This window comes from Hippopotamus amphibius, chromosome 4 (genome assembly GCF_030028045.1).
Source record: "Hippopotamus amphibius kiboko isolate mHipAmp2 chromosome 4, mHipAmp2.hap2, whole genome shotgun sequence".
Taxonomy (NCBI): Eukaryota; Metazoa; Chordata; class Mammalia; order Artiodactyla; family Hippopotamidae; genus Hippopotamus; species Hippopotamus amphibius.
Genome location: NC_080189.1, coordinates 109800961 through 109810031, shown reverse-complemented (window position 1 = coordinate 109810031; position 9071 = coordinate 109800961). Strand labels below are relative to the sequence as shown.

General features: G+C 46.8%; 2 long non-coding RNA genes across 2 annotated transcripts in view; one reads left to right on the top strand and one right to left on the bottom strand.

The window, feature by feature from the left end:
* Window positions 1-1026: 1026 nt before the first annotated feature.
* Window positions 1027-4745, bottom strand: LOC130851621 (uncharacterized). The gene is made up of 3 exons (XR_009053232.1): window positions 4346-4745; window positions 2691-2800; window positions 1027-2043 (listed from the first exon to the last, which is right to left on the bottom strand). It is a non-coding gene; the product is annotated as an uncharacterized LOC130851621 (long non-coding RNA).
* A 1374-nt stretch (window positions 4746-6119) lies between these two features.
* Window positions 6120-9071, top strand: part of LOC130851622 (uncharacterized) — a 74548-nt gene continuing 71596 nt past the window's right edge. Inside the window, exon 1 of the long non-coding RNA XR_009053233.1 lies at window positions 6120-6178. This is a non-coding gene — a long non-coding RNA (uncharacterized LOC130851622). The remainder of the gene's footprint in view (window positions 6179-9071) is intronic.

Genomic DNA, 9071 nt, shown 5'->3' with positions numbered 1-9071 from the left:
CTGCCAAACTTTCATTTGTCTGTTGACATATATAACCAATTACAGTCTTTACAGCTTTACAGATTTCCTGGTTTCTTTTCTGCAAGTTAAACTATCTTCACTCTCATGCATGCATTTATTTCACATTTATTGAGGATGTATCACAGGTCATCCACTGTGATAGGCAACTGTTGTATAAACCAAATAAACTGTCTTCACAGAGTTTATAATCTAGTGGGAGGGAGTAGTTGGTAGACAGACAACTGAGGAAATAGGTAATTAAAATCCAAGTTGATAACTGCTATGATCTAGTCGGAAGAGTGGGCTGAAAAGCTTATAGGTTGGTTATTTCAAACTGGAAACAGAGACAGCTTCCTGGAGGTATGGACATTGTAGCATAGTCCAGAATTTTAAAAAAGGAGCTATTTGGTTGAAAGGAGGCTAAGAAATTGAAAGACTTTTTCCACACAAAGGAAGCATCCCATTCAAAGTGTGGATGCCGGAGGGAGGGCTTGTAGAGTCTGAGGACAGTCTGAGATGGGGAAAGGGAAGAGAGCAACCAGGACTGCTAGATCACTAATACTTCGACTTCCATGCTAATTTGGACCTTATCTTGAAGATCACTGGGAGCTTGTTCTAAAGGGGCAAGGGGAGGTGTCATCCAACGTGTGGTTTGCTAAGAAGATACTCTGATGACTAGCACTGGGGCCAAGTGGAAGGCAAGAGTGGCAGTTAGAAGGCTGCTTCCATGGCAGTCAGGAGAGATGGAGGGATGAAGCATGAAATCAGGAAAGAGGAATACAGAGATTACAGAGAAATTTCAGCAGTAATTTTGAGAGGATTTTGTGTTCGGTTGGATATGGGGTTTAGGGATAGGAAGAGGGCAAGAATAACTCAGCATGGGTAGGGGGATATTCAGATGAAAATGCACAGATGCCATCACATAAATGTATGCGGACCCAAAGGAGAGACCTGGATAGAGTTGGAGATCGGGTTCTGTCTGCATACAGTTGGTGACAACACTAAAGTAATGGCCAAGGTCAGCGAGGAAAATGTGTGAGATCACCCAGGGAGCTCTAACCCCTAAGAGCTGAGCAGGGGAAAAGGAGTCCAAGAATGAATGAAACTGGAATACCAGACAGGGAGGATAAAATTCCTCTAACCTTGCAGAGGAAATTTTTGTTATATTTTGCAACAAAGAAATTATGGATGGCCTTAGCAAGGATAAGACTCAGTAGCTATAAATAATTCTAAGTTTGAAACATGTTGTAAAAGATTTTAGGATACAGTCTTCCTTATCTTTTACTTTTGGAATATGGTGATGGATTCTGACGTTGAAACCGTTTCGTCTAGACAAGTGAGGGATGAAGCTGCTGCACGTTTCCAGGTTTTCCCTCCCATGGGAGGGAGGGGAGATGCCGTTACAGTCCATTATTTGGTCATTTGTCCTGGCCTCATACAAGTATTTGAAACTCTCCTAAGAGATGCTGTCACTGCAATCGCCCGCCCCCGCCGATTCCATATTCCAGAACGTTGCAACGTCTGTACTTCGTCTGGCTCATGTCCAACACTCTGTCATTGTTTTTACTCTTTCATTGTGCTGAGTTATTTTTCCTTCCCTTTTCCAGTTCTCTATGTTCTCCTTACTATTCCCAGCCACTTACTGGAATAAAAATACAATAATTTCATTTGAATTTTTTTCCTCTTTTCCTTTTTTCCATCTTCTTTCCTCCCTCCCTTTCTTCTTTCCCTCTTTTTCCTTCCACCTTCCGTATCTCCTTCCTCCTTCCCTTATCTTCGTTTCCTTTTAACATCTTAGTCTTCCCAATTCCATTGTTAGTGAATTTTGAGATCCTCCTAAAGTTAGTCTATAATCTCCATGTTTGTTGCCTTTTTAGTTTACATCTCCTCATTTTACCAGCTTCAAAACTCCTCAATGAAAAGCTCAAGATAATAAGATGGATGGAAGTAGTTCTCAGTGGGAGCAGGCCTCACTTTGCATAAAGGACTTAATCCATCAGGTATTTGCTGAGTGCTTACTGTGTACCTTGTACTCCATAGACTCTGGGGAGGGAGGATAATAAAAAATGATGTGAAATTATCATTCAATTTAATGTAACAAACAATTCTACTGAAATGTGTGAGATAATTAACAAACATTATACAATTTAGCACAAAATTTCTCCCTCTCCACCTATCTATCTATCTTGAATATTCTGGCTTTCCTCCATTAGAAATGAGTTCTTGGAACAATGGATTAACTTATGCAATTAAGTATTAGATTATGTCAACATATATTAACTTTTACTCATTGTGGTGAGTTGGAAAAGTCTTGGGCTGGGTCCAGAACTCCCAATGCCCAAATTTCTTCTACTATAGACTCAGCCACACAGGTTGGTTCCAAAGGGAGGGCTGACTAACCCAAAAGACACGCCTTAGAAATACACACTTTTTTATTGCCAGCTAGTGCTTTGGCCTCAAAAATCTGATGTGTTCTTTTGGAGACTTGGATTTGATCTCATGTAAGATAAAAAGACTGTTTTGGGAGAGACCAGGCAAGCCTAAGTGGCTTGCTGCCTGCCGCCTTCCTCTTGGTAATGGCACTGATTTGGTTTTCTAAGAGGAGGGAATCTCTCCTAAGTGGGAGACATTTATAGTCCATAATATAATATCAGCATCAAGGAGAGAGAAAGATTCCTAAAAGAGTGAACCTCAAGATCTTGCCGTGCAGAAAGCAGGAAGCCTTTACATCATGATCTGGACATGAGAATCTGCTCCTTAGATGTCACTGGAACTATCTTCGACCCAAGGAGCTCGGCACCTGCATTATATACAGTAAGGTTAAATGTAAGGTTAATATGAAAAGACTGTGGATTGGTTATGAAGCCTATTCTTGCCCACAGGGGGTTCTTCCCCTTCCACACTGTGTGTGCGCCCAGGATTGGAGCCTGCTCAGCTGCAAGCATCCTACCATCCCCGTCCTCAGTGTCCCTGTCCTCACTGTCCTCACGCTCTTTGTGGTTGTTGTGACCCACACACCTCACCCCTCCTCATATCCACTTGGAACCTGAATATTAGGAACTGGATCATTCCAGGAAGACAGAAAACATTGAGACATGTTTGACTAACGCGAGGTTGCTTCCTAAATGGTTCAGACTAGTTTCTACTCCCATGCAAATATTTCTTTCTCTACTCTGACAGTGTCTCAGGTCACTGAACACCCATGGGAAAGTCGCAAAGAGTTGTGCTTCTCAACATTAAGAAACTTGGTTTGAAAAAATACTAAGGTGGGACAGGCCCTCTGCTTGGGTAGTTTCAAATGCAAAACAGCTCCAAGCTCCGCGAGTGCAAAGACTATTTTGTTCACTTAAGTCTTTACAATGTCTAGCATAATTCTTAACACATAGGAGATGATCATTAATCACTGTGGAATGAATGAAATTTTTTAAAAGGGAAAATACCCTTGGGGCTTGAGGGCAATTCTTGAGCATGTAATTATTAGATATCTAGTTGCAAGGCTGGGTTTTTCTGAGAGGTCTCTCATGATCTTTTCAGTTTCCAGAGGGCTGAACTTTGACTTGGCATCGAGTGTGGACCTGGTTTGCCAATGGGGTGGAGTATGTCAAAGGCTTTGGGCTGAACATAAATGGACTCTACCAATTAAGCCCATTCAGTGAATTTTTTATTTCAGTTATTGTATTTTTCAGTTTTATAATTTGGTTCTTTTCTATAATTTGTGTTTTTTTGCTGAAATATTCAATTTTTTTTTCATTTGTTCGGAGATAATTTGTAATTGACTGCTGGAGCATTTTTACAATGCCTGCTTTCAAATTTTTGTTGATATTTCCAGTGTCTGATTCATTTCCTTGTGGGCGTTGGTTGATGGTCTAACTCATTTAAGTTGTCATTTTCGTGATTCTTGGTATGAAAGGTGATTTTTTTTATTGCTTCCTGGAATTTTGCCTTTATGGACCCCATTTCAATCTCACATTTTTGCACATAGTCACCCTGTTTGGGTTCTACGTTTGTGGGCTGTGGTTCCAATGGCCTTTTAATTCTCAGAGCTTTTTGTCAAGCTATTGTTGTCTGCTTGGTTTCCCTGGTGCCTCTGGAGCCCCCAGTGATCCCTGCTGGGACGCCTGAAGGCATGGGAATCACTTGTGTGGGATCCCGGCTTGAAAGGCCCCCAGGACGCCCTTGTCTCTAGGTGGAGAAGGGTTCTCCCGCTTTCCTGCCTCTGATGCTGAGTCCCCGGGCCCGTAAGTAGCTCATCTTTCTCCTTTTACACCTCACTGTCTCTCGCATACCTCCAGATTTTATAGTTGTCCTCCGTGGAAACGAGCAGGGAGAGACGGGCCTACATTACCTTGTCTGGGCTGGAACCGGACTTTACCGGTCTCCTGTGAATCTCCTTCCGAGACAGGATGCCAGAATCTCGGGGAGCGCCGCGCATATGGCACTTTGGGTTGACAGCAGGAGGAGACATCTCTAGGGAGGTGCTGGCTGCACACTCACGTTTGGGGGGGACCCAGCCCCCCTTCCTTCCACCTTCCTTCCACCTTCCTTCCCTGAAAAACAGCCCAGGAGATCCTTTCAAGGCCTCCTTATCAGGAGAGAGCAGAAAAATAACCCACCCTATACGGAGCATGTGCCTTCCCTTCCTTGCTGTTTCTCGGTACTTCCCTACACAGGGACTGCAAGACTCTTAAGTCGGGACGCGCCCGCGGGCCCGGAAGGGCAAGCAAGCACCAGCGGCCACGCCTCCTTCCGGTGGGCTTCACTCCCAGGGTCTACACAGCCTGCTCCTGCCCTCTGCGGGGCTCCACTCGGTTTCCCTGCAGGAGCTGAGACGGCGCCGCTGCAGCCTGGAGGACGGGCCTCCTGGAGGAGACGACACAGAACCGGCCCTGGCGCTCGGCTGTCTTCCAGAACTTCGGGATCCGCTCCGATGCGTCCCTCCCCTGGGCTGCTGCCCAGCGGTTGAGGGGGTCTCCGTCAGTGCCGCGACGCCGGCTGGGTGGACGCCGGGTCCTCGGGAAGAACTTTTAAAGTGTGTAAACGCATGCAGTGCTGAGGGACCCAGGGGCGTGAGCCCCCCGGGCCTACAGAGCCGGACCACCTGTGGGGGGCCCTGGGGGGCAGCGCAAACCCCAGGGGCCCAGACGTCACCTCCGGCCTCATGCAGACACCCTAGAGGAGCCCGGGCCCTTAAGGAAACCCTGGCCCCACCTGCGCCTGGGATCTGCGGGAACCCCGCCACACAGGAACCCCAGGCCAGTCCTAAATCTCTCAGCTGTAAACCTGAGGCCAGGACGTGAATCCTTCAGCCGTAAACGTGGGGGTCCGACGTAACTCCCTCAGTCGTAAACCTGGGGCCCGGACGTAACCCCCTCCTCCGTAAACCTGGGGCTCCGACGTGACCCCCTCCGCCGTAGACCTGGGGCCCCGACGTAACCCCTTCAGTCGTAAACCTGGGGCTCCGAAGTGACGCCCCCCAGTCGTAAACCTGGGGCGAGTCGTAAACCCGGGATGAGCCGTAAAGGGCCCAGTTGTCACCCCCTCGCCCCAAGACGGGAATCCTTCAGACTTAAACCTGGGGTCCAGGCACTCTCCAGTCGTGCGCCCCCCAGACGTGAACCCGCGGCGGAGCTGTGCCCTGGGCCCGGACGCTGTACTCTGAAGCGGGGACGGCCGGCGCCAGTGCCCCTCGCGCCGCAGACGCCCGGCCTCCGGGCGACCCCGGGACAGGAAGGCGGCCCGAGGTGAGCTTGCGCGTGTCCTGGGGGTCTCCGAGCTGGACGGAGGTGGGTGCGGGTCTCCTCGGGGAGCGGCCCCTCGAGACTGGGGGGTGGGGGGTGTCCCGGCGAAAGCGCCGCCTCCCGCCCTTGGGCGTCCCTTCCGGGCCCGGCGCCTGCGAGGCCGCGGGCTGCCCCCGGGCTGTGCCAGGCCTGGTGTCCGGTGCGGGGCTGCCCGCTGTGGGCGGCTGCGCGGAGCGCTCCGACGCTCGCTCGGGGTCGGAGCGCGGCCATCGCGGGGCCGCGTGCGCCGTGGCTGCGGCGGCAGCGAGCCCGGCGGGCGGGCCCCGTGAAGCTTTTGCGCGAGCGGGGGCGGGCGCCGGCCCGGCGGGGCGGGGAGCGCTGGCTGGACCCCCGTGCTGGAGCGGTCTCGGGGCTGCGTGCACGTCCGTCCCCCGGGTCAGGTCTGTCCTGTAGACAGGTGCCATCGCGCGCGCAGAGCGTCGGGGCGCGGAGGGTGTCGGGGGCCCGCGAAGAGCGCCCAGGGGCCCCGGCCGACGGGCATTCCGCGCGCTCCGTCCCCCAGGCGGCTTGCCTCCCGGAGCAGGTCCTGCGGGTCCGCCGCCGGGAGGCCGCCTGGTCCCACGGGGCCTCGTGCCGGGGAGGGGGTGGAGGGAGCCTTGCGTGGCGTCGCCTCCCCTTCCCCCGGTCCCGTCGTTTTCCTGGTGTGTTTGAATCTTCTCAAAGCTGAGACCCGCCGGATGTGCGGGTGGCGGGGCGGGAGTCAAACAGCTCGGTGAGACCGGAGGGGCGGTCGGCGAGGGCGGGGCAAAACCCGTCCCTCAGCCCCTGGTCTCTTGCAGGGCACATGTCCGCTGGACTCTGTTTTATCGTGGACGGGGGCAGGTTCCTGTTTACCCGGGGTGGAGGGGCTTAAACGAAAGCTTTCGTCAGGTGTCTGGTGGGGAAAAAACACATTGACATACCTACTCTTAGGTCAAGTAATGTTTTTTTAATTGTTTTTTGTAAGGTCATTACAGAGTGTATATAAAGTTGATGGATGCATTATTCTGGTGCTGTTTAGTGCTTGTGTGAAACATACCAACGATAACTGGTTGAAAACATATTTTTGTCACTTGGGGAGACGTTAAAATATTTTTTCTGATTATAAGATATATTCATGGTGGTAAATTTGAAAAATACAAAAAGGAAAATAAAAAAACAAACTACTGGAAGACCCATCACTCACAGGTGGCGTCTATGAGTATTTTGTTGTATGTCTTCCTGTGCGTATATGTCTACTGTACTTGGATGCAATTTAGTGGATTTTTTCCCCCTTAACATCTAATGATCATGGACTAGTTCGATTTTAACACTTTCAGGAAGCTATTCTGTGTGATTGTAAAATGCACATGAGCTGGATTTAAAATATGTATTCCTAGAATGTAATCAACATTCTTGTAATGAAATTAGTGAAGATAAGAACAGAGAATAAACATTTCTCATCGTTCCAGCATTAGACATGAGTTTTGTCTCTTTGTTGATATATTTCTTGATTCTTTCCTTGCCTATGCGAGTGTTTTTGTTGTTGAATGGCATGGTTTTATTACAAGTCAGCATATTACAAATAAATTTACATACTAGAATATCCTACCACTTTTACTTATTTCTCCTAGAGGCATTTTATTTTTTAATAACAAAAGAATGAAAACTTTTTTTAATTAATAAAAAAATCTAATGGCATAACACAAATTATTGAAAAAAATAGTCCTTTTAGGTTATCAAAGAAAAAAAAAATCTCACCGTTCTGGAATAACTTCTTTGCTGTATCTACTTCTATGTATTATTTTTTACCGTATATTATATTCATATAAATGTTTTTTCTCACAAAAATGGGACTGTAATATTATATATTAACAGATTGTTCAAATATTTGATCAGATATTAACACTGAACGTAAAGTTGAATGTTTGCATATATCCATAATGATTTTATTACATTTCAAAATGGAATTATAGGACCAAAGGATTTAGTGTTTTTAAGGTTTTCCATAGGAATGAGCAAATTGGTTTGTGCAAGTATGTGTCAATTTGTCTTTCCCTCAGTAGTGTAGGAGGCTGTTCACTTCCTCCCTGGGACAACGTTGGATACTGTAGCATATTTTTAACATTTCATAGTCTTAGGTAAAAGCAGCATATGTATTTCCTTTTTCAAAATTACCTCTTCATAGCATTTGCCCATTGGTCTGTGGAGGTGTGGGTCTCTTTTCAAATTTTATCAGTTATTTACGTTCTAAGAGTATTAACTCTTTGCAACCCCATGTATGGGAAACATTTCCTTCAAGTTTTAAATTAATTGGATCTTGAGGCTACAGGAAATGTTAATTACGTACCTTATTATTTCCGACAAGTTGACTTTCAAAATCAGCTTGGGAAGGTAAGTTGGTTTCAACCTTTCATAAAAAAATAAAATCTCATTGGCAAGTGGTATGTTCCCAGCTAGTTTTTATTTATTTATTTTTTAAATGCTCTTCTAACATTCTTAAATGAATAAATGCCTCTGCTGTGGGGATGGCAGAGGTATTTTCTGAACTGATTGTATGAACAGAAGCCTCACTTTTAGCTGGTGGAATGACGTCCTTTCTCCATGGCTCACCCCTAAATCAGTTAAATTTACAGTAGCACATCTCAGACTTTCCAGAGAACGTGTCTCCTTGTTCCCAGTGGGCACAGACTCGACGTGTGTGTGTGTGTGTGTGTGTGTGTGTGTGTGTGTGTGTGTGTGTGTAAGTCAGCACGATGTTTGTGAAAGGCCAGGACTCAAAACCGGGTTAATAGGATATCTAAATGTCAGTGTGTGCCCAGCAGCTAACTGGTTCTTTGAATGACTTTAAACATAATTTCTATGTCAATATATCAGTATTATTATGAATAAAATTATTTTAAAGATTATTCTGCCATTAGGTACATCAGGGCAAAAGGATTCTTCTGGTTTTTGCCAATATGTGGGTGAATGCTCATGCAGGCTAGATTTCCCCCAACTTTTCTTGTAGTGACTTCAGAACTAGGATGCTGCACTGTTTAGTCCCAGGAATAGATTTGAACCAGAGTTGCAAGGTCTGTGAATGGATCAACATGAGGGTCTTATTCCATTATCATTTCTCTAGATAGTTTTGTTTTGAAGGTGCTTTAATACATTTGAATCTACATATTGTAGATTGCAAATAAGCTTGCTAAAGACTGCACCACTCCCTATTGTCTGGTACCGAGTTATTTCTCCCCTGAATGTTACTTAGTTGGTCTGTCATAGCATTTAAGTTTGGCCTCCTAGTCTATACAGTAGATACTCATAGAGCTG